Consider the following 21354-nt stretch of genomic DNA (forward strand, 5'->3'; position numbering starts at 1 on the left):
AAGTCTTGATTTCCCTGGACAACTTCATTGCATGACTTTTAATATGAATTTTAAATATACCCTTTACTGGACAATAAATTATATAGTTATCTGAGTAAGAGATATGGTCAGGAAGAGGCATTGCCTCATTCAGCTTTTCTGTTTGGTGAACTCGCGTATGTTCTCCTCACCCACCAGTCACCTCTAAACCGTATTGTTCCAAGACAGCAAACAGAACTGGAGTGTGTCTTTCACCACTGGATTTGTCTTTGCTCCATAAAGCTTAATGCTTAATAGGGTTTTTGTTAGCATTTTCTCTATTTATTTTCCCATAAAATATCACAGGCGTTCTTAATATGGAATTATGGGTGATTTCCTTCAATCTGCATCATATCAAGTTGAGGTTCATGTTGATGGAAAGTAAAACATACGTTTAAAATATCAGTAATGATGTTTTCCCCTCCTTTTTATTTAGCACATGTGCTTGTGAGAGTCATTGTAATACAATTCTAGTCTCATGCTTTGATCATTCCTAAGATGAAAATAACATTTTTAGATAACATATCTGAGTTTTATGAGGCCTTTAGTATATGATGTGATGGAATGTCAGAAGACCATACTTTTTTCTAGTTTTCCATGCAATTCTATCATTGTTTCATCTTTACTCCTACCACAGTAATTTTCCAAAATAGAAATCTTGTCATTCTTCCTGTTGTTATCAGTAAATAAGTGAAATGAAAAGCTAGATTATATAATTTATCTAGAACAAGAAAGTAGAATTGAATCTATATTCATTAATGAGACTAACCAGTCAATTACACAGACAGGCATTTTACATTTTGAAGATCATATGGACCCATTGTCAGATATATTATTCTTTATGTCTATATGGGCATCACCTGTGCATATTTATGTAGAAATCAATGAGAGCTGATTTTTATTTTTATTATATATATTTTTTTGAGATAAGGTCTTGCTTTGTTGCCCAGGCTGGAGTGCAGTGGTGCAGTCACTGCTCACTGCAGCCTCAACCTCCCAAGCTCAAGCAATCCTTCCACCTTGGACTCCCAAATAGCTAGGACAACAGGTGCACATCACCATGCCCACCTTTTTTTTTTTTTTTTTAACTTTTGATAGAGACTGGGTCTTGCTATGTTGCCCAGGTTGCTCTTGAACTCCTGGGCTCAAAGAATCCTCTCATTTCAGCCTCTTCAACTGCTGGTATTACAGGCACGAGCCACCATAAGGGCTGGAAGCTGATTTTTAAAATACTGAGATCATATAGATGACAGCACCTGAAAAATAGAGAACACCAAGCTTTATGTTAAAAGGTGTGAGGGTATCAATATTGTTGTGGCTATTGGGGCGGAAACATTAGTAAAACCAGTGAGTTAAGGCTGTTGCTTTAAACTTTGGCTTTTATTTAACAAATGTTCTCTGGGGCGACAGTATGTACGTAACCATGCTATGCCCATTCACAGATGCAGTAGAGGGAAGAATTTCTCAAAGACAACTGTTCTAAGATTGAAATTAAACCATACTGGGTTTGAAAAGAGAAAGTCCAGGAATTACCCAATATTTTAGATATCAGATAAAAGAGAATGCCAGGTATGCAGTGATAATCAGCAATGGTTGTTCACACAATACATCAAATCAGTATTTGAATTAGCTTTTGAATTACAAGGACAAATGGATCAAGTCTTGACTCTTTTGTAGATAAATCTTATTAGGCTGAGATGTGTTTTCCCCTGTTTTTCCACAAGAAGATTACAAATTTGCAAACCTCAGCTGCTCTCATTTTATGCTCTCACCAAGCCAAAAGCTGAAGTTCATCAATCAATGTGTCTAAGCGTTCACTAGTTATATACCATTTTGTAGTTTAAGCTATCTTTCCAACTTCCTAAATCATCACCCTCATTTGATCTTGTTTTTTTCCACTATCACTTCTTTATTGACCATATAAAGAATATATGCAAGTTCTTATTTTGTTATTGTTCATTTTAGTCTAATTTCATCAAAATATCACAACCCTTTAATTTCATTTTAATTTCAAAGGTTAAATGAAACCTACATAGAAATGAGTGTAAGATTTGCATTTGCGTTATTTTGGCATCAATTTGCTATCCTCCCTCATACACATAGAGATCATTTCCATGTACGTGATTTCAAACATCCAAGTGCAGTATTAAAAGCAGTTGTAAATTATGGTTCTCATTTTCATGATACAATTACTATATAAACTTCCTCTTGCTGCTGTAACCAATTACCACAAACTTCATATCTTACAATAAAGTGACTGTTAAGCCTAAAGTACTGGAGCTCAGAAGCCTTAAATGAGACTTACAGGGCTAACATCAAGTTTTGGGCAGGGCTGCAGTCTTTCTGAGGGCTATGTGGCAGAATCTATGTACTTGATATTTTTCAGCATCCAGACGCCACCTTTATTCCTTGGAACATGACCTCATTCTTATATCTTTTTTTTTTGAGATGGAGTCTCCTTCTGTCACCCAGGCTGGAGTGCAGTGGCACGATCTCAGCTCACTGCAACCTCTGCCTCCGGGGTTCAAGCGATTCTCCTGCCTCAGCTTCCTGAGTAGCTTGGACTAAAGGCACGTACCACCATGTCCAGTTAATTTTTTGTATTTTTAGTAGGGGTGGGGTTTCACCATGTTAGCCAGGATGGTCTCGATCTCCTGACCTCGTGATCCACCCACCCCGGCCTCCCAAAGTGCTGGGATTAGGCGTGAGCCACCGCGCTGGGTCCTCATTCTTGTATCTTAAAAGTCAGTGACACTGAGTAATTTCACATGCCACCACCTCCATGGTTGCCTTTCTTCTGCCGCCTTCTTTCACTTATAAGGAAGCTTGTGATTTCATTGATCCCACCCACTTAAGATAATCTCTCCATCATTTTATTGCAACCTCAATTTCACTTGAAATCTAATTTCCCACTGCCATGCTTAGACTCTGGGAATTAGGACATGAACAGTTTTGGGAGGCCATTCTTTTGTCTACAGCAGACATAATCTATTTACCCGCAGATTGAAGTGTTCTTTATTTTTCTGCCTCCATCTCTTAATTTTTTTAGAATAATATGAATTGTAGTAAAGAGAAAGAAAGAAAAGAAAAGAAAGTAAAAAGAAGGAAGGAAGGAAAGAAAGAAGAAAGAAGGAGGAAATGAGAGAAGGAAGGAAGGGAGGGAGGGAGGAAGGGAGAAAGGCAGGAAGGGAGAAAAAAGAAAGCAAGAACACAAGAAAGAAATAAAAAAGAAAGAAAGAAAGAAAAAAAGAAAGAAAGAAAGAGAAAGAAAGTGAGAAAGAAAGAAAGGAAGGAGGAAGGGAGGGAGGAAAGGAGGAAGAGAAAATGGTAAAAGGGAGGAAGGCAAAGAAACAAAGAAAATAAAGAGGAGAAGGAAGGAAGTAAGGAAGGAAGGAAAAAGGAGGGAAGGGAGGGAGGAAGGAAGAAAAGGAGGGAGGGAGGAAGGAAGAAAAAAGGAAAGAAAGCAAGAAAGTGAGAAAGAAAGAATAAGAGAAAAGAAGGAAGAAAAGAAGGGAGGGAGAAAGGAAGGGAGGGAGGAGGGAAGGAAGAATCAGAGGAAAGAAAGAAGGAAGGAAAGAAGGAAGGAGAAAAAAGAAGAAAAGAAAGAGGAAAAGGAAAAGGAAAAGAAAAGAAAGAGGAAAAGAAGAAAGAAAGGAAGAAGGCAAGGGAAGGGAAGAGAAGAGAAAGGAAGATGGAAAGAAGGAAGGAAGACCACAAATATTAGAAGTTCTAGGTTTGTTAGAGAATATGCCATACTGGTTTTTTTTTTTCCACTTGAAAGGAAAGAGTATCTACCATTGAAGATTGGATGTCTTGTTGGTGATATTGTTGTTCTTATCTTCCATATGATTACTGAGTTTCTGCCTAGTCTGTCCATTACTAAGACAAAAGAGTTGAAGTCTGCAAATATAATTTTGGATTTTTCTAGTTCACCTTTGATTTCTTTCATGTTTTACCTCACATATTTGGAGGTTCTGTTGTTAACTGCATACCCAAATTAGTAGGATGTTTACATCTTCTTGATAACTGATTATTATATTATCTCTCATCTCTGATACTATTTCTTGCTCTGAACTCTGTTGTGTCTAATATCAATGTAGTCCTTCCACAGCTTTATTTCAGTGTTTCCATGATATGGCTTTCTCCATATCTTGATGATAACCTATTTATATCTCTATATATTTGGAGCAAGATATAAAATTTAGAGTTGATTTTTTAAAGATTTTTCAAGATGTAATTCTTATTTATTTTTGTTCTATTTGACATTCTCTGAGTTTCCTATATCTGAAGTTTGATTTTCTGTCACTTCTTTTAGAATGTTTTTGGCAGTTATTTTGAAAAATATTTCTTTTCTCCATTATTTTTTCCTCTTTTCTTTTTGGGATTTCAATTATAACTAGGGTAGGTAATTTCATCTCAGTCTTATGCAGGTGCTTTTTCTCAGAGTCCCAGGAATGTAGCCTTCTCACACTTCTGTTCTTTTCCTGGCTGTGTTAGTGAGCTCAGTGATATTCCTCCTTCACCTTCAAGAGCAGTTTTGTTTTGCTTTTCCCGTTTTCATACTCCCAGCATCAGGAGTATTCTAAGTGTGGCAGTTTTTGTTGCCTTCCCCTACATATTAAGTGGAATACCTTGGTCTATTTGGACTCTTATAACGAAATAACATGAACTGGGTGACTAAAAAACAACAGATATTTCTTTTTTCACACTTCTTGAGGCTGTAAGATCTCAGGTCAAGATGCTCACGAATTCAGTGTTGATGAGAGCCCATTTCATGGTTCATAGATGGTGCCTTCTTTCTATGTCCTCACAGAGCGGAAGGCACACAAGAACTCCACTGAGCTTCTTTTATAAAGGTACTAATCCCATTCATAAGGGCTCGGCCCCCAAGACCTGGTCACCTCCCAAGTGTTCTGCTGTCTCTGATATGTATCATATACAGACTCTCTTGGATTCCTTACCAATTGCTTGAGAGAGCCCAGTGGGTTGCTGGGGAAAAAGTTTTCAAGATGATGGATCTTTCCCAACTTCTGCAGCTGTCAGCGGTTTCCCAATCTGACCAGCCCCACTTTATCTTTAGGAACTTATTGGTTATTCCAGCTTTCCTTGTCATAGTGGTGTCTATTTGCATCTGTCCTATGTAAGTGCATCTGTCCTCTTTCTCCTTGCAGGTGCTTGTTTTCCCTCACATTTTGACTCAGTTCTTGGCAACCTGGTTGCTATAAAAATAAAATCATGACTTTGAAGTTAGTTTGGTTCTTTCATTGTTGTAAGGTTAGGAGCCCTATTCCATCCCAGCTCTCCAAAACCCAGAATTTTTGGGGGGTTGAAATTGTAGGCTTTCTCTTTGAATTGTAGTTTTATCTTATTTCAGTTACAATTTGCATTTTCATAATGATTAATGAGACTAAGCTTTTTTGTGTAGTCGACTGTACCTTTGGATTTTTTTCCCAAATCCCTTTTCATTTCGTATTTTCTTTATGGTTTTAGAAAATGTAGTTTACATATTGCAGCTTGATTTTTTACTCAATGGCATGCTTAATGGAGAGAAAAAAGATTAACTATATTTCCCTTTTTAATTACTGTGCTTTTTTCTTTTTTAAGGTAATATTTCATTACGTTAAATTTTAGTGTTATTCTACTCAGCTGTTCCTTAAATATTATAGTATTTTGGATTTCACATATCAATTTGTAACACATCTTGAGTTTATTCTGTATAGAGTAAGGCTATTTTCTCTTTTTTGTTTTTTAAGGTAAAAATCACATAATACAAAATTAATAACCTAACCATTTTAAAGCATACAATGCAGTTGCTTTTAGCATATTCACAATGTTCCAGGACAATTTTATCATGTCCCTTCTAAAAACCCATTATGCATAAAGTTGTTACACCCTATTCTGCTTCCCTGAGCCCTAATGACCACTAATCTGGTTTACATCCCAATTGATTTGCCAGTTCCTGATGTTTCATGTGAATAAAATCAAGTAATATTTTTCCTTTTGTGCACTTAACATAAGGCTTTCAAATTTCACCCATATTATACCACGTATAAGTACTTCATTCTTTGTTATAGCTGGAAATTGGGTGTCCATTTATGAGTCAACAAGCATATGGATTGTTTCCACTTTTTGACTGTATGAATATTACCGCTGTAAATATTCATGCACATGTTTATTTTTTGAGCACCTATGTTTTGTAAGATTAACAGCTGACTTAACAGAAACAATGGAAGGCAAGAGGCAGTAGAATAATATATTCAAAAGATGCAAAGGAAAAAAACTGTCAGCCACCAATTCCTTATCCAGCAATTATTTTTCAAAAATGAAGATAACCAAAGACTTACCCAGATAAACAGAAATATTAACTGAAGTTGTTGCTGGCAGACCAACCATCCAAAAAAAAAAAAAAAAAACACTAAAATAAATTCCTAAGGCTAAAAGCAAGTTACACAAGACAGTCATTTGAATCCACATTTTTTAAAAGGCACTGGTATAGGTAATATTAACATTATAAAAGACAGTAGAAATGCATGTTTTCTCTTTATCATAAATTGTTTATAAAATAACATGTGTATAATGGCCGGGCACGATGGCTCACGCCTGTAATCTCAGCACTTTGGGAGGCCGAGGTGGGTGTATTATGAGGCCAGGAGATCGAGACCCTCCTGGCTAACACAGTGAAACCCCATCTCTACTAAAAATACAAAAAATCAGCCGGGCGTGATGGCGGGTGCCTGTAGTCCCAGCTATTCGGGATGCTGAAGCAGAAGAATGGCATGAAGCCGGGAAATGGAGCTTGCAGTGAGCGGAGATTGTGCCACTGCACTCCAGCCTGGACGACAGAGGGAGACTCCACCTCAATGATAATAATAATAATATGTGCATAATGTATTGCTGAGTATTTGACATGTAGAAATGTAATATGTCTATAACATATTTTCCAGTAACATCAAAAAGGAGGTAGTTGGAAGCAAACTGTATTGTGATAATGTAATCACTCTAGATGGTAAAGTAATAATTACTAAAATGTATTGTTGGCTTTGTAACTTTAATAGATGTAATGTGTAAAGTGATAATACTTTAAAATGGAGGAAATAAAAGAGATTTGTATAAAAATGATGTTTCTATGTATTACTAAAAGTTTACTAGTATAAATTGGAAGATGATTTGAATAATTAATTTTCCATATACCTATATGGTAAACTTACAACAACAAAAATTCTCAAAAATATATAGTAAAATCATCCATTAGTAATCTAAAGTTCCCTATTTTAGAAAATATTCATTCATTGCAAAATAAAGCAATAAAGAAAAATATTTGTGAAATATACAAAACAAACGGTAAAATGGCAGACATAAATAGAATTATGCCAATTATAATATTAAATGTGAGCAGATTAAAATCCAATCAACAGGCAGAGATTGTCAGACTGGATTAAAACAAGTGATCCCAATATACGCTGAGATGCAAGGATACTAATGGATTGAAAGTAAAAAGATGACAAAAAATATCATGCAAAGAGCAATCATAAGAACACTGAACTCATTATACTCACAACACACAATATAGACTATTAAAAATGTGAATAGGATTTTAAAAATTTATATTGTAGGAATAAGGGGGTCAACGCTTTCGGAAGACATAGCTATTACCATCATGTATGCACAGATTTGAGCTAAATTGTTTCCTCTATATAGATGCTGAAATCCTAACCGCTGAATATGACCTCATTAGGAAATAGGTTCTTTGCAGGTGATCAAGTTAAGATAAAATCAGATGAACCTGAATTCAATATGACTGATGTCCTTATAAAAAGAAGAAATTTGAGTAGAGGGAGACATATACACAGGGAGAGTACCATGTGATTATGAGGGCAGAGTTTAGCCAAGGAATGCCATAGGCTGCCACTAAACCACCAGAAGCTAGAAAACAAGGCATAGAACAGACTTTCTCTGATAGCCCTTGAAGGGACCATCCCTGCTGACACCTCGATCTCAGATTTTTAGCTTCCAGGACTATAAGACTATAAATTTATGTTGTTCAAGGCACCCAGTTTATGTTACTTGGTTACGGCAGCCCTAGAAAACTAATACATGAACTAATAACAAAGCATAATAACATGAAGCAAAAATTGACAAAAGAGGAGCATCAGCAAAATGGCAGTGGAGACAGCTGCAATCTTTCATTTCCCCACAGAAACATCACACAACTAAGAGAAACTGTCCGAATAAACTTTGCCAAAACTCTGGAAAACGGTCAAAAGATTACAACAACCAAGTGAAAGCAGACTCAAGAAAAAGACAACTTGAAAACTTTATGACATTTTTAACTTGCCTTTGCCCCAGCAAATTGGCAGTTTTGAAGTGTCAGAAGCCCACGTTCCCAGTGAGGAACCCTGGTCCATGGTCCAAAGGAACAAGAGAAGATCTTACCCGCAAATTATTATGTGTCTGTTCTGACTGGTCTGGGGGATACCTGAAGGACTAATGAAAGGCTTTTTTTTTTCTGTGTTGCTAGAATACAGAACAGATAAGGAATGGATATTATTAAGAAACTCTGCAAGGAGACCTAACAAACCATAGATGCCTAGGGCAAAAATTAGAGTTTACACATATAGTAGATCCTCTTCAGCACAGGAAGAAAAGTTGAAGAGTATTTGGAAAACTAAGACATTCAAAATCATTCACGTACATGGGAGAGTCTAGAAAGTCACATGTATGCATAGGTTAAGCCCCATGCTGACAAATGTCATAAGAAGTCCCTACACTTTTACCTTGGCTGACCCCTCCCCTCAGTGCAAGCTCTGTGCAAGAGTGAACTCGAACTTCACTCAGTGCAAGAGTGAACACACACTTTGTGCCGGCTTCAAAGAACCCAGCACAAAGCCAGTCTGCATGGCCTAGAGATATATTTTCCTGGATAATGATTACTTGTTTTTCTTTTTGTTTTTGTTGTATTTGCCTGTTTGCTTAGTTCCTGACATACAAGAAAATCACTGTCAAAACATTAGCTTAACATTTGTTAAGGAAACAAAAAGATTTCGGTGACCACACCTTATAAAGCAAACAGTTTTGTAAATCAATTTGCAAAATTTCACTAAAAATAAAAACCTTAACAATAAGTAAATAAAATTTAGAACCACAAAACATTAGTGTGTTTGTGGGGGGGGGGGGTCTGATTTACAGAGTAACCACATAGTAATTATAATTATTATAATGTCCAGTTTTCAAAAAAAGTTACAAGGCATACAAAGAATGGGAAAGTATGGCTCATTCAAAGGAATAAAATAAATTGACAGAAAATATCTCTAAGGAAACCCAGACATCAAACTTACTAGACGAAGACTTTTAAACAACTCTCTTAATTATACTCAAATGTCAAAAAGAAAACATAAAGAAATAAAGGAATTAGAAAAAAATATTAAAAAGTAGGAATATCAACAAAGAGATAACAGAAATTCTGGAGTAGGAAACTACAATGATAAAAATTTAAAAATCACCAGAGGGATTTAAGAGTATATTTGCACACACAGAAGAAGTCATGAACTTGAAGATAAGAAAATGGAAAATACTGACTCTGAGAAACAGAAAAATAAAAAATGAGCAGAGACTAAGCAATCTGTGGGACATCATCAAATAGACCAACATTCATATTCCAGAAGGATAAATTATGTTGTTAAAAACTTTACCATTCTTTCTTTTCACCTTTCTTTCTTCCTCCCTCCCCCTCTTTACTTTTCTTCCTCTTCCTTTCTCTTCTTCTTTCTCTCCTTCATTATCCCTTTTGCTCTGTTTCTTTCTCCCTTTCTCTTTTTTCTTTTCTTTCAATTTTCTCAATTACTAAGAGATGTTTAAATACCCTTACCATGTTAGTAGATATGGTTATTTCTCCCTTTAGTTCTCTTTTGAGATTTATAGTCACTCTAAGAGATAACCCAAACATAAGCCTCACAAACAGGCTTCCATACCATTCTTAATTTGGTCCTGTAATTCTTCATTGCTGTATTAACTTTCTGATGCTTTTAAGGATGTTTTATAACAAATTGTTTAGTTTTTTCCAATGGAATGTTTATTCTGAATTACCTAATTCATATTGTAAGTATATAGGGAGTTTAATATAAAATTATTAAACTACCATTTGTGAAAGAATGTATTTGTACATTTAACAAATATGTTAATCCTCAACCTGTTATTGGGCAGCTGAGCATACAGCAATAAAAATAACATAATTTTTATGTGTACAATATTTATGGAATACGTTACTGGAACAAATAAATAGTTAATGACATGACAAAGAACAGAAATTGTATACACTATAGAGCATAGTAATGGAATAATGAATGATTAGTTATTAATATTAGGTAGAAAATGAAGGGTATCTTTGAGAGCAGAACTCAAGGAAGCAAGCAATTCGCCTTATGAGGAAAGAGTTACCTGTGGATAAAGGAGAAACTGAAAAATTTACAAGTCAAGACTTTTTGAGCAAAAACAAAAATATGACTATTAGTCACCAATTCAGTACAGTGAAAAAAAAGTTGAAGAGATATCTTGGAAGTAAACCATGTTGTGGAAGAGCATGTAGGGTTTTGATAATCATGGGATTATTCTGAATTAATTTTAAATGCGATAGGAATATATGAGATAATTTCACCAGAGAATAACATGATTGTGTTTGCATTTCAAAGGGGTGTATCTGGTGCACTGTGTAGAATAAGTAGGTTATGTGAGCAAATAAATTGGGAGGCTATTGTAATCCAGAGAAAAAAGGTAGTGACTAAGGTGAGAATGCTGTTAGTATGAGTGGTATTAGTGGTGAGAAGTCGTTAGGCCATGGATGTATTTCACAGGACTGGCCAAGAGAACTGCAGCTAAACTGGAGTGTAGGGACTGAAATGGAGAACTCAAAGATGACTCTCAGCACTGGAAGGTGACAGCTGTCACTGAAGCATGCTGATGCCTCTTATTAAGAGAGTTACTTGGGAATGGCAAAATCGAAACTTCTCACTTTCAAATTTATGAAAAATATTGTTTTCAGAACGCATGACTTTGGGATCAGAAAGCCATCATTCTAATTGATGGTTCCACGACTACACAGGCTCACACTCCCAAGAGCAAAAGTAAATCATCACAAAGGGGCTTCCTGATAATTTTAGAGAATGGAGAATTACTGTAATGTCTTTCTGATTTTTAGGAGAGGTAGCAGTTCCCTTTTTAGCCTAAACGCTATTTTTTTTAAAAGCTCAGCCAAGAGACTCATTGTAATTTTCAAATGTGTGTAACTTATATTCTCATATTAAATAACCACTATGCTTAAATTAGTCAAAACATTTTCCCCATCTACAACTCTATCTTTTCATTGCAATCATTTTCACAAAAGTGACTGCAGCTAACAGACCCTAAAAGGGGAAAATCTAGGGTAGGTTATCTGATCTAGTTAGTTTTGAAGACAGGATCTAGAGATTATTTAATATGAAATAGGTCACCTGAAATGAAGTGTTTCCTGAAAACAGCTTGGATCGGCCCAGTTTTCCACCACTGAACCATGCATTTGTTTTAAAAAACACAACAACTCTGGGGAACATTGGCTGCTTCCAACTGTGTTAAAGACGTTAAAGAAAAGAGCATAAAATTATAAATGATCATCTGAGGCCTTTATAGTCTCTGCTCAAGAGACTAGAGTCTTCCATTCTTAACGAAACACCCAAACACCTTAATAATTGGGCAAAATCTAAACATCAGAGAGATAATTTTATCTTGAAGATTGTTAAATTATAATGGTGATTCACTACCTTGCCACGTCTCTGAGTCAAAAATTAGATCTTTGTTTAGGAATCAATGGTACTCTGCAACTTGGAAATAGGAAGATTTTAGAAGACTCAAACATTAACTTTCTTGTGTGCAAAAAAAAAAGACGTATTGAGATAAGACAAGTCTTTCCTTGCAAGGATACCTCTAATGCTCACACACCACCTCCCCTAACGTTAATATAGCTTCCAGATCACTAACCAGTGTCAGAGAGCAGCCTATGCAACTACAGATTCAAAAGATGTCGAACACAGGGTCAAGCCTAGAATAAGAAGTCTTAGCTAATTAAGTATGCTTTTTTCCCCAGATTCATATTAACAAAAACTTGGATATGTCAGAGAATGCATTCTAAGTTCACTCAACCTAGGAGGGAGAAACAATTTTAAATTAAGAGCTGAAGCATTCTTGTCCTAACAAAAAGCAAGGAAAACGAAATATCACACCACAGGAGGGATTTCACAAATAAGCGTCAACATCGAAACCTTAAAACAGGCAAGGAAAATGCAGATTCACAATTAACTCTTCTACTTGTTTTGTTCAGAGAAGAGATGGTTCTGAGAGAATGACAGTGAATTAACCCCAGCTGGTTTAGATGGTGCTTTCAATTGCTGCTTCTGATAAACTCCTTCAGCTAGAATAAATTTATGAGGATTTTGGCATGTGGTATTAGACATGGTTATTAATTCTTTCCTCTTATTTGCATTGTTCAATGTAGTAAATACTAGCTGTATATAGCTACTTCAATTCAAATTAATTACAATGAAATATACTTAAAATATTGAATTTTTTAGTCACTGTTGGTTCATTATTGAATATCTTCAGCTAAGATTTCCCATCTAAATACACTAAGAGGTGGCTTAGTTAACTGGTCGTCCACAAATATTGACGCTGTTGTTAACTCCCGATATATTCTCTGCAAATAGAATATTCATGAACCTCCTCCTGAAACCAGCAGCCTAGAGATAATTTTATAAATTGGATACAAGTTGGAAATCTATACTCTTCAAGTTTTTGAAATATCAGCTTCCCAGGGAAGAAAATCAAATTCGTAAGACATGTCAGGACAATTTAACTCAAGATGTTTAAAACTGAAATGACATATTCTACAATACGTGATAAAACCACCCCCTAACAATTTAAAGCAAAACAGGGATTGACCTTAAAGACCTGCCTTTTCCTCATCCCCCAGCCAATCAGTTTTCAAATCTTGCATTTTATTTGGAAAGGTCCTTATCCCCCTAGTCTCGTTTCTAGACTTGGCACATATTTAAGTTTGTTATATCTACTGACTTTCCTCTCTTCAAACAGTATCTATGCCTGCCAAATGTGAACATACAAAAAACAAATCAGAATGTGCCATTCTGATTTAAACTGCTTATTAGTTAATACCCTCAAGATAACATCTGGGTTCTTAGCTGCACGGAGTCAAGTCTACTTACATCTTTTTTTGTCTTCGGCTGCACTTTTCCTATCACCTCACACTCCAGCAATGCCAAGCTGTGCCGGCCTTCTACCCCATTTCCACTATTTTGCCCCCCCCGCCCCCCGCCGCGGCTTTCTGCCCCCGCCACCACGGCTTTTTGCCGCCGCGGCTTTTTATGACTTTTTGCCCCCGCCGCCGCGGCTTTTTGCTTCCGCGCCGCGGCTTTTTGCTTCCGCGCCGCGACTTTTGAAGCTTTTTGCCCCCGCCGCCGCGGCTTTTTGAGCCCGCCGCCGGGGCTTTTTGCCGCCGCGGCTTTTTGCCCCCGCCGCCGCGGCTTTTGCGGCTTCTTCCCCCGCCGTCGCGGCTTGTTGCTGCCGCCGCCGCCGCGGCTTTTTGCTCCCCGCCGCCGAGGCTTTTTGTAGTTTTTTGCCCCAGCTCCCACTGCTTTTTGCCCCCCCCCCCCCCCCCCCGCCCCGCGCCGCGGCTTTTGGCGGCTTTTAGCCCCCGCGGCTTTTTGCTCCCGCCGCCGCGGCTTTTTGCCCCCGCGCATTTTTGCCGCCGCGGCTTTTTGTCCCCGCCGCCGCGACTTTTTGCCCCCGCCGCCTAGGTTTTTTGCCCGCGCCGCCGCGGCTTTCTGCCCCAGCCGCCACGGCTTTTGCCGCCGCGGCTCTGAGGGCGGGAGCGGCAGACTCCGCTGCCAGCTCTACTGGCGTCCTGGCAAGGGCAGCGCCGAAGGGCGCTCCCGGTCCTACTCTCCCGGCTCGGGGGTTACTTGCCTAGGCGCCCGACCCCGGGCTTCCTGCCTCGGCCGCTGTGGCCTGCATAGAGCGCGCTGCGCGCGGAGGCGATGGGAGAGAAGGAGGGCGGTGGCGGCGGTGATGCGGCGGAGGCGATGGGAGAGAAGAAGGAGGGCGGTGGCGGAGGTGATGCGGCGGCCGCTGAGGGTGGCGCAGCGGCCGAGGCCAGCCCGGCGCTGCAGCAGTGCGGGCAGCTCCAGAAGCTCATCGGCATAGACATTTGCAGCCTGCGCGGGCTGCGCACCAAGTACGCTGTGTCCAACGACCTCACCCAGCAGGAGATAGGGAGCCTGGAGGGAAGCGGTTCGGGGACCCGGGCTGGGCTCGAGGAGCGGCCTGGACACCTCCCTCGGGGTCCCAGTTCACTCCTGGCCGAGTTGCATCCTTGAGCCCGCGTCGCGCCCTTGGAGGCTTCCCCTCCCTCCTGCACTCGCTGATGCGGCAGCCGGAGGACCCTTTCGGACCAGCCCTCACCTTGGGGAGGATTTGTGTGGCGGGTGCGTGGTGGGAACTGGGATGGAGGCTTTAGGGTCTCTTGGGGGGGGGTGGACTGCGCGCGAACATCCCCTTACCCCCCGAATTTCCATCTGGTCCAGCTCTCTCATCTTGTAGGTGAGGAAACCGAAGGCCTGAGGGAGAACTGACTTGCCAGGAACCCCTGTTAAGGAGAATTAACAAAATGTGGTTATTAAAGGAGCACTGAGTTGGGAGTCAGACCTGGAGCCCCACACTCTTGGTTAAGACATTTATACCACCTTGAGTCTGGCCTGTTGACTGAGGGTGAGCCACTCCTCGTCTGATTGTGGGGTCTTGACCTCAAGGGGTTTCGTGCAGGAAGAAGGAAATCGGTTTGCTTTCCTAGCTCTGTCCAGTACCTTAGGGACCCTGAGGACCGAAGAGATTCTGGGAGAGCCATCTGGTGTATGTCATGGGTGGGCCTTTCTTGAAGGTCAGTCTGCCCAGTGGGCTGGCTCAGCCCGAATGAACTCTCTTGAATCTTTGGAGTTGTCTGTGTAGTTTTAAGGGCTTCTCATCCTTGCACCAAAAGGTCCCTGGAAATTAGGTGGGAAAACCTTACCTTTTGTGGGGCCTTGTGTTTGTCTTAAAAGTTCATGCACATGACCAGGTGTGGTGGCTCACACCTGTTATCCTGTCCTGGATCCCTTGAGTCAAGGAGTTTGAGACCAAGCTGGACAATACAGTGAGACCCCCCCCCTACAAAAAATAAAATATTAGCCAGGTGTGGTTGTGCGCATCTGTAGTCCCAGCTACTACTGTGGCTGAGGCGGGAGGAGCACTTGAGCCTGCACTGAGCTGTGATCTCACCAGTGTACTCCAGCCTGGGCCACAGAGCAACACCTTGACTCAAAAAAAAAAAAAAAAAAAAAAACCAACAAGAAAAATTCTTGAAGATTTTGCATTCTGTCCCACTATCCATTGGTTTTCATGTCAAGATAATGTCAGAAATTCTTTACAATTGCTTCCAGAAGGAGTAGTCTTTTGATCTAGTGCACAGGTGTCCAGTCTTTTGGCTTCTCAGGGCCACATTGGAAGAAGAATGCTCCTGGGCCACACATAAAATACACTAATGCTAACAACAGCTGATGAGCTTAAAAAAAAAAAAAAAAGGTTTGTGCATAATTTTCATGATACCCACCACCACAGACAGGTGGAAAAGTCCTTGTAGTCAAAGGGTTGGACATGGCTGATCTAGTGTCTTGTCGTCCGTTTTGGCTTTCTCCCTGATTCCAGAATACAGGTAGAGATGTAGAGACGTGCTCTCAGGACAGCTGTTGAGATAAAAAAATTCGTTGTCATTTATTCCCAAGGACAGCTGTTTGTCATTTGCATTGAAAAAGTCTTCATTCAAACTGCTGTCACATAAAATCTATTTATATAAGTCTGTATTTTTCTGTTGTCTTGGCCTTTGTGGGCAGTAGTGTGTTTTAACCGAGCAAACTGCCCTTCCAAATAATGAAGCCAAAGTCAGCCTACCTGCTTGCCGTTTTTCTTCCCCTTCCATTTTTCTAACCTCAGGATAATTGTAAGAATGAATTAAGATTTGTGTTTAAGGCCGGGCACAGTGTCTCAGGCCTGTAATCCCAGCACTTTGGGAGGGGGAGATGGATGTATCGCTTGAGCTCAGGAGTTCAAGACCAGCCTGGGCAACATACTGAGACTCCGTCTTGTATAATTAAATTAAAATTTAAAAAAAGAAGAGAAAAGGACCTGTGTTTAAAATTTAAAAAAAAGGGGGGAAAGTGTAATGCAAAATGTGGACTGTGCCACCTATGATTGGGAAAAATAATTTTTCATACAGCATTATCAGTAGACTTGTATTAGCAGCATACTGGTCATAAGCGTTTTGCTTTCCTCAAATATGATGAGGTAAGCTACTTTAAAGTGTGGTGGGGCTTTCTTCCGCGTGGCTGCCGGAGGTGTTGAGTCCCAATTTAGCCAATTAATTTGGGTTTAGTTTTGATATGGATAAGGGAGACCAGCTTCATTCATGATGCACCCACAGTTTTGCCAGTAAGGAAAAAAAAAAAGCAACCTGAATGTTCCTACTCATTAGATGCTATCTGGAGAGCTCCTACCCCACCCCCACAAAGGCCCAGGACCTTAAAAAGACTCAGTGCAGCCTTTGTGTATCTCGTACTGTATTCTGCAAGATGCTCCTGTGAAAGAAAGTTGTGCTGCATCAGCCGTCTCCCTCCTGAAGATCCCTGCGGATGAGGATTTGTGTTTTAAAGGTTCTGAGACGTCTGCACCTGTGTCTTGTTAGAATTGTTGATACTATTTTAATTGCTAAGAAGAAAATTAATGATACAAAATCTTAGTCATTCTCAACAGTACTACTCTTTTTTATCTTAATTTCCACTTTTATCACATGCAATAGAAACGTTTTTAGAAAAGTGTTTGTTTTCTAGGTAAATTATCTTTATTATGTGTTGTTAATTTTTAAAACAATAAAGTAAGACATACCAATATGTCCTCTGTTATATTTTACTGGAATGTGTGAAATATTTATAGATGCCCTGTAGGAGAGGTTAAACAGATTTTTCTATTCCTAGGTTTCTGGAGGCTTTATTGTTAATGAGTAATGGATTTTGTCAAATGCTTTTGTGTGTCTACTGAAATAATTATGGTTTTGTCCTTTATTCTATTAATATGGTATATTACATTGACTGATATTTGCATTAGTGAGATAATTCCACTTGGTCATTTTGTCTAACATTTTATGTGTTGCTGAATTCAGTTTTCTAGAGTTTTTGAAGACTTCTAGGGTGGGTGCGGTGGCCCATGCCTGTAATCTCAGCGCTTTGGGAGGCCAAGGCAGGCGGATCACCTGAGGTCAGGAGTTTGAGACCAGCCTGGCCAACATGGTGAAACCCTGTCTCTACTAAAAAAAATACCAAACATTAGCCAGGCATAGTGACGGGTGCCTGTAATCCCAGCTACTCTGGAGGCTGACAGGAGAATCACTTGAACCCAGGAGGCAGAGGGTGCAGTGAGCTGAGATGGGGCCACGGCACTGCAGCCTAGGCAACAAGAGCAAAACTCCATCTCAAAAAAAAAATTCTGGGTCTATATTTATGAAGAATAATGGTCTCTCATTTTTTTTTTTTTTTTTGATGCTTTCGTGTGGTTTTGTTTACTGGGTAATACCGGCCTCAACAAATGAATTGTTTTCCCTTTTATATTTTGCAAGTGTTTGTGTGGAATTGGTATTAATTATTCATTAAATGTTTAGTAGAATTTACCAGTGAAGCTATCTGAGCCTTTTTTCTGGGAAGGAATCTTGTCAATATCTTTACCTGTTATAAGTATATTAATATATTCTCTTTCTTCTTGGATTAATTTTGACAATTTGTGCTTTTCTGCAAATTTGTTTCTAATTTCTAGTACTTCATGCCTCTAGATTTTCATGGAAGTTAAGATGTAAGAATAAAAAGAATTGTTGAGAGAATAGAGCTTTGGGTAATTCATGAATGATCCAATGTCTGATGATCTTTTGTAAGATGGGGAAGATTATTCTTCATGCTGTACTTAAAATTCATATTTATATTATAAAACAAATATAATATTCTATCTAAAGTGAACTAAGAAGATATGTTAGTTAACTTTGTGTTTAATCCGGATGGAAGTCTGAGTCTACCTTCTCTCTTCCATGAATATGTAGTCAGGGCACAAACATAATTTGAATAAGGACAAACACAAAATGACGGTAAATGAAGAAGGGTATGACAGATTAAAATGTGATGAAACAGCCCTGAACACATACATAGAATTCACTATGTGTTACACACTATTCCAAGGCATTTGCACAGACAGTTTTAATGCCTGTAAGACTAAAATAAACAACACAAACATTCATGTAAATGAGAAATTGAAACATTAAGAATAATATTAGGTGACATTAAACTGTCAAAAACTGTTTTTTATATACGACAAATAAGTAAACATAAAGAGTGTCCATTAACATTTAAGACAGTTTGATTAGTTATCATATGAACAAATGGATAGCATTATTAACTAGTATAAAGAGCATACATATTATTTTCAAATTCCATAGAAAAATATTTAAAATTTTAAAATTTTGGATGCAAAATTATGTCAGTAACTTCATGAAAGTAGACATTCAATAGGTCATATTTTTGAGACATTGTGAAATGACATCAGAAACTGTGAATTAGAGTGTAACCCATAAACAATATCCAGCCACAGACAAGTTACAGACCAAGCTGAATAGCTATAAACTGTATAATAACTACATAACATTTTCAGAGGGCTCTTCTTTCACCGCCTCAAGAAAACCCTTTACATGCTCAAATTGCCTGCTTGACTTTGCTGCAGGATTTACAACACATACTTTAACCTTTGCCAGGCCTTTCTCGGTACCTCAAAGATGTAAACCTTACCATGTATTTGAAATGTTAACGTCCAGGTAATTAGCAAAACAGCATTGCAGCTGAAATCAAATTGAAAAAAAAATTGAAGGTTTTTAGACTCACCCTCAAAATTTTATTTCTCGGTTAGTACCTCTAGCTTAGGCAAGAAACATTTATAATGATTAATTTATTTGTTTTCTATCATTTGTATGACTCTCGGACTTTTGGAGTACACATTTGGAACCTTTTCTACCCCATAGAAATTTTTTGTTCTTCTGTTTTACCGACCATTGCTTTCCATCTTCTGACTGGCCTTTGTGGGTTGATGGTAAACTGAGAAGTTGAGACACTAGAATATGTGGCCTGAAAATGTAGATTGCACCCCATTTGCAGGAAGCCGTTTTTAATAGGTGTTTTAATCATGGAAAAGCTACACTTTTTGTGCTCTCTTTGGAGCTTTAGTCAAAGCCATGCATGATTTCTTGGATTTGGTCTCACACACGTTTATTTGTGTTGGTTTTGAGTCACTAGTTCAGGTATACCTTTAATTTAAAATTTTGGTTCATATTTAGAGTGTGACAGAAATGTTTTGTTTTGTTTTTTTCATTTAACCTTCTCTCCTGACATAAATAAAACCATATACTGTGGTTTGGAAGATAGAAAACATTTACTAAAAATTTCCAAAGACAAACAGCTTTAAATAGTAATTACCCTAGACCTCCAGTAAACAGAAATGTCCCACCTCCAAAATTTCATCTTGATGTAAACTTTAGAAAGAAAAAAACAAGTAATGTTTGCTGTTTACTTGGCTAAAATTTAATTTTAAAAAATTTAAGAGCTCTACAGTCAAAAGTCCACTTATAACTGATATTCAGGCTATTTATGTATATATTAATTTGAGGCCTGTGGGTTTTTTTATATAAGCTTCTCAGTCAACTCAATTCCTCTTTCCCTAAACTCATGCTAACTATGTGTGCTCCCTCTGTCTCTTCTCTTGCTGACATGATTTTTGCCAAGGATAATGTAAAACTTTACTGGCTTTTTGGAAACCTAAATCTTCTCAAACTGCCTTTTCTAGAATTAACTCTTCTGTTTACTTCTATCTATCTCATCTTCCTTTTGCAACCTTTTGGTACCATGTGAGAGAACCTAAAGGAAACTTTTAGCAGCCTTGGACCCCTTGAAGAATACAGATAAAGCACCACAGGCTTCTCCGTCTTTGGCAGGGTACCTCTATTTTTCCTCATGGAGCCCCAAGAGTTGTGGGTAGACAGGTTGCTCTCAGGTCTGAAGCTCTACTCTTTCACAATGAACTCCTGCATCTCTAGGGCTTTTAGATACATACATGTGTAAGCTATATTTTGTGTATACATGTATGTATATGTCTATCTACGTGTTTGTATATTATCTACATGATATCAAATTAACTTAAATGAGGCCGAGGTGGGTGGGTCACCTGAGGTCAGGAGTTCGAGAGCAGCCTAGCCAACATCGTGAAACCCCGTCTGTACTGAAAATATGAAAATTGCCCAGGTGTGGTGGTGGGAACCTGTAATCCCAGCTACTCAGGAGGCTGAGGCAGGCAAGTCGCTTGAACCCGGGAGGTGGAGGTTGCAGTGAGCAGAGATAGTGCCACTGCACTCCATCCTGGGGTGACAGAGTGAGACTCCATCTCAAATTTATATATATAATCCGGGAGACGGAGGCTGCAGTGAGCCGAGATGGCGCACTGCACTCCATTCTGGGCGACAGAGTGAGACTCTGTCTCTAAAAATAAAAAAAAAAATAAAAAAGAGAGAGAAACTAAGTGGATATAAAAATTTGGAGAAAGAGAAGAGAAAAAGAGTTATAAAAGGTTTATAGAAATCTTATCTTGTATGGTCAAAGTTGACTGAGATTAGATACACCTATTTGTAAAGTTTTCTTAAAGGTTTATTTCACAAAAACAAAAGATATTTAGATCTGTAAGTAAATACGTCCTGTTCCACATTAAAAGTTGTTTCCTGCTGGGCGCAGTGGCTCACGGCTATAATCCCAGCACTTTGAGAGGCCAAAGCAGGCAGATCACTTAAGATCAGGAGTTCAAAACCAGCCTGGCCAACATGGTGAAACCCTATCTCTACTAAAAATATGAAAAATTAGTTGGGCATGGTGGCACTCGCTTGTAATCCCAGCTACTCGGGAGGCTAAGGTAGGAGAATCACTTCAGCCCAAGAGGTGGAGGTTGCAGTGAGCTGAGATTGTGCCACTGTACTCGAGCCTGGGCAACAGAGCAAGACTCCGTCTCAAAAAAAAAAAAAAAAAAAAGATGTTTCCATTTAAAATCCTACATTTCTAAAAAATCATAAAATCTGTACTCATAAATTGTTAGTTATGACTAAAATAGTTAAAATTGCTTACTTCTTAGAATTTCACTATG

The 21354-nt window shown here is 38.6% G+C and overlaps 1 pseudogene; it reads right to left on the reverse strand.

Annotated features, from left to right (window-relative positions):
* Positions 1-13419: 13419 nt before the first annotated feature.
* Positions 13420-14648, reverse strand: LOC100444758 (alanine and glycine-rich protein-like; annotated as a pseudogene).
* Positions 14649-21354: the final 6706 nt, after the last annotated feature.

The sequence above is a fragment of the Pongo abelii genome, chromosome 6, assembly GCF_028885655.2.
Source record: "Pongo abelii isolate AG06213 chromosome 6, NHGRI_mPonAbe1-v2.0_pri, whole genome shotgun sequence".
Classification (NCBI taxonomy): Eukaryota; Metazoa; Chordata; class Mammalia; order Primates; family Hominidae; genus Pongo; species Pongo abelii.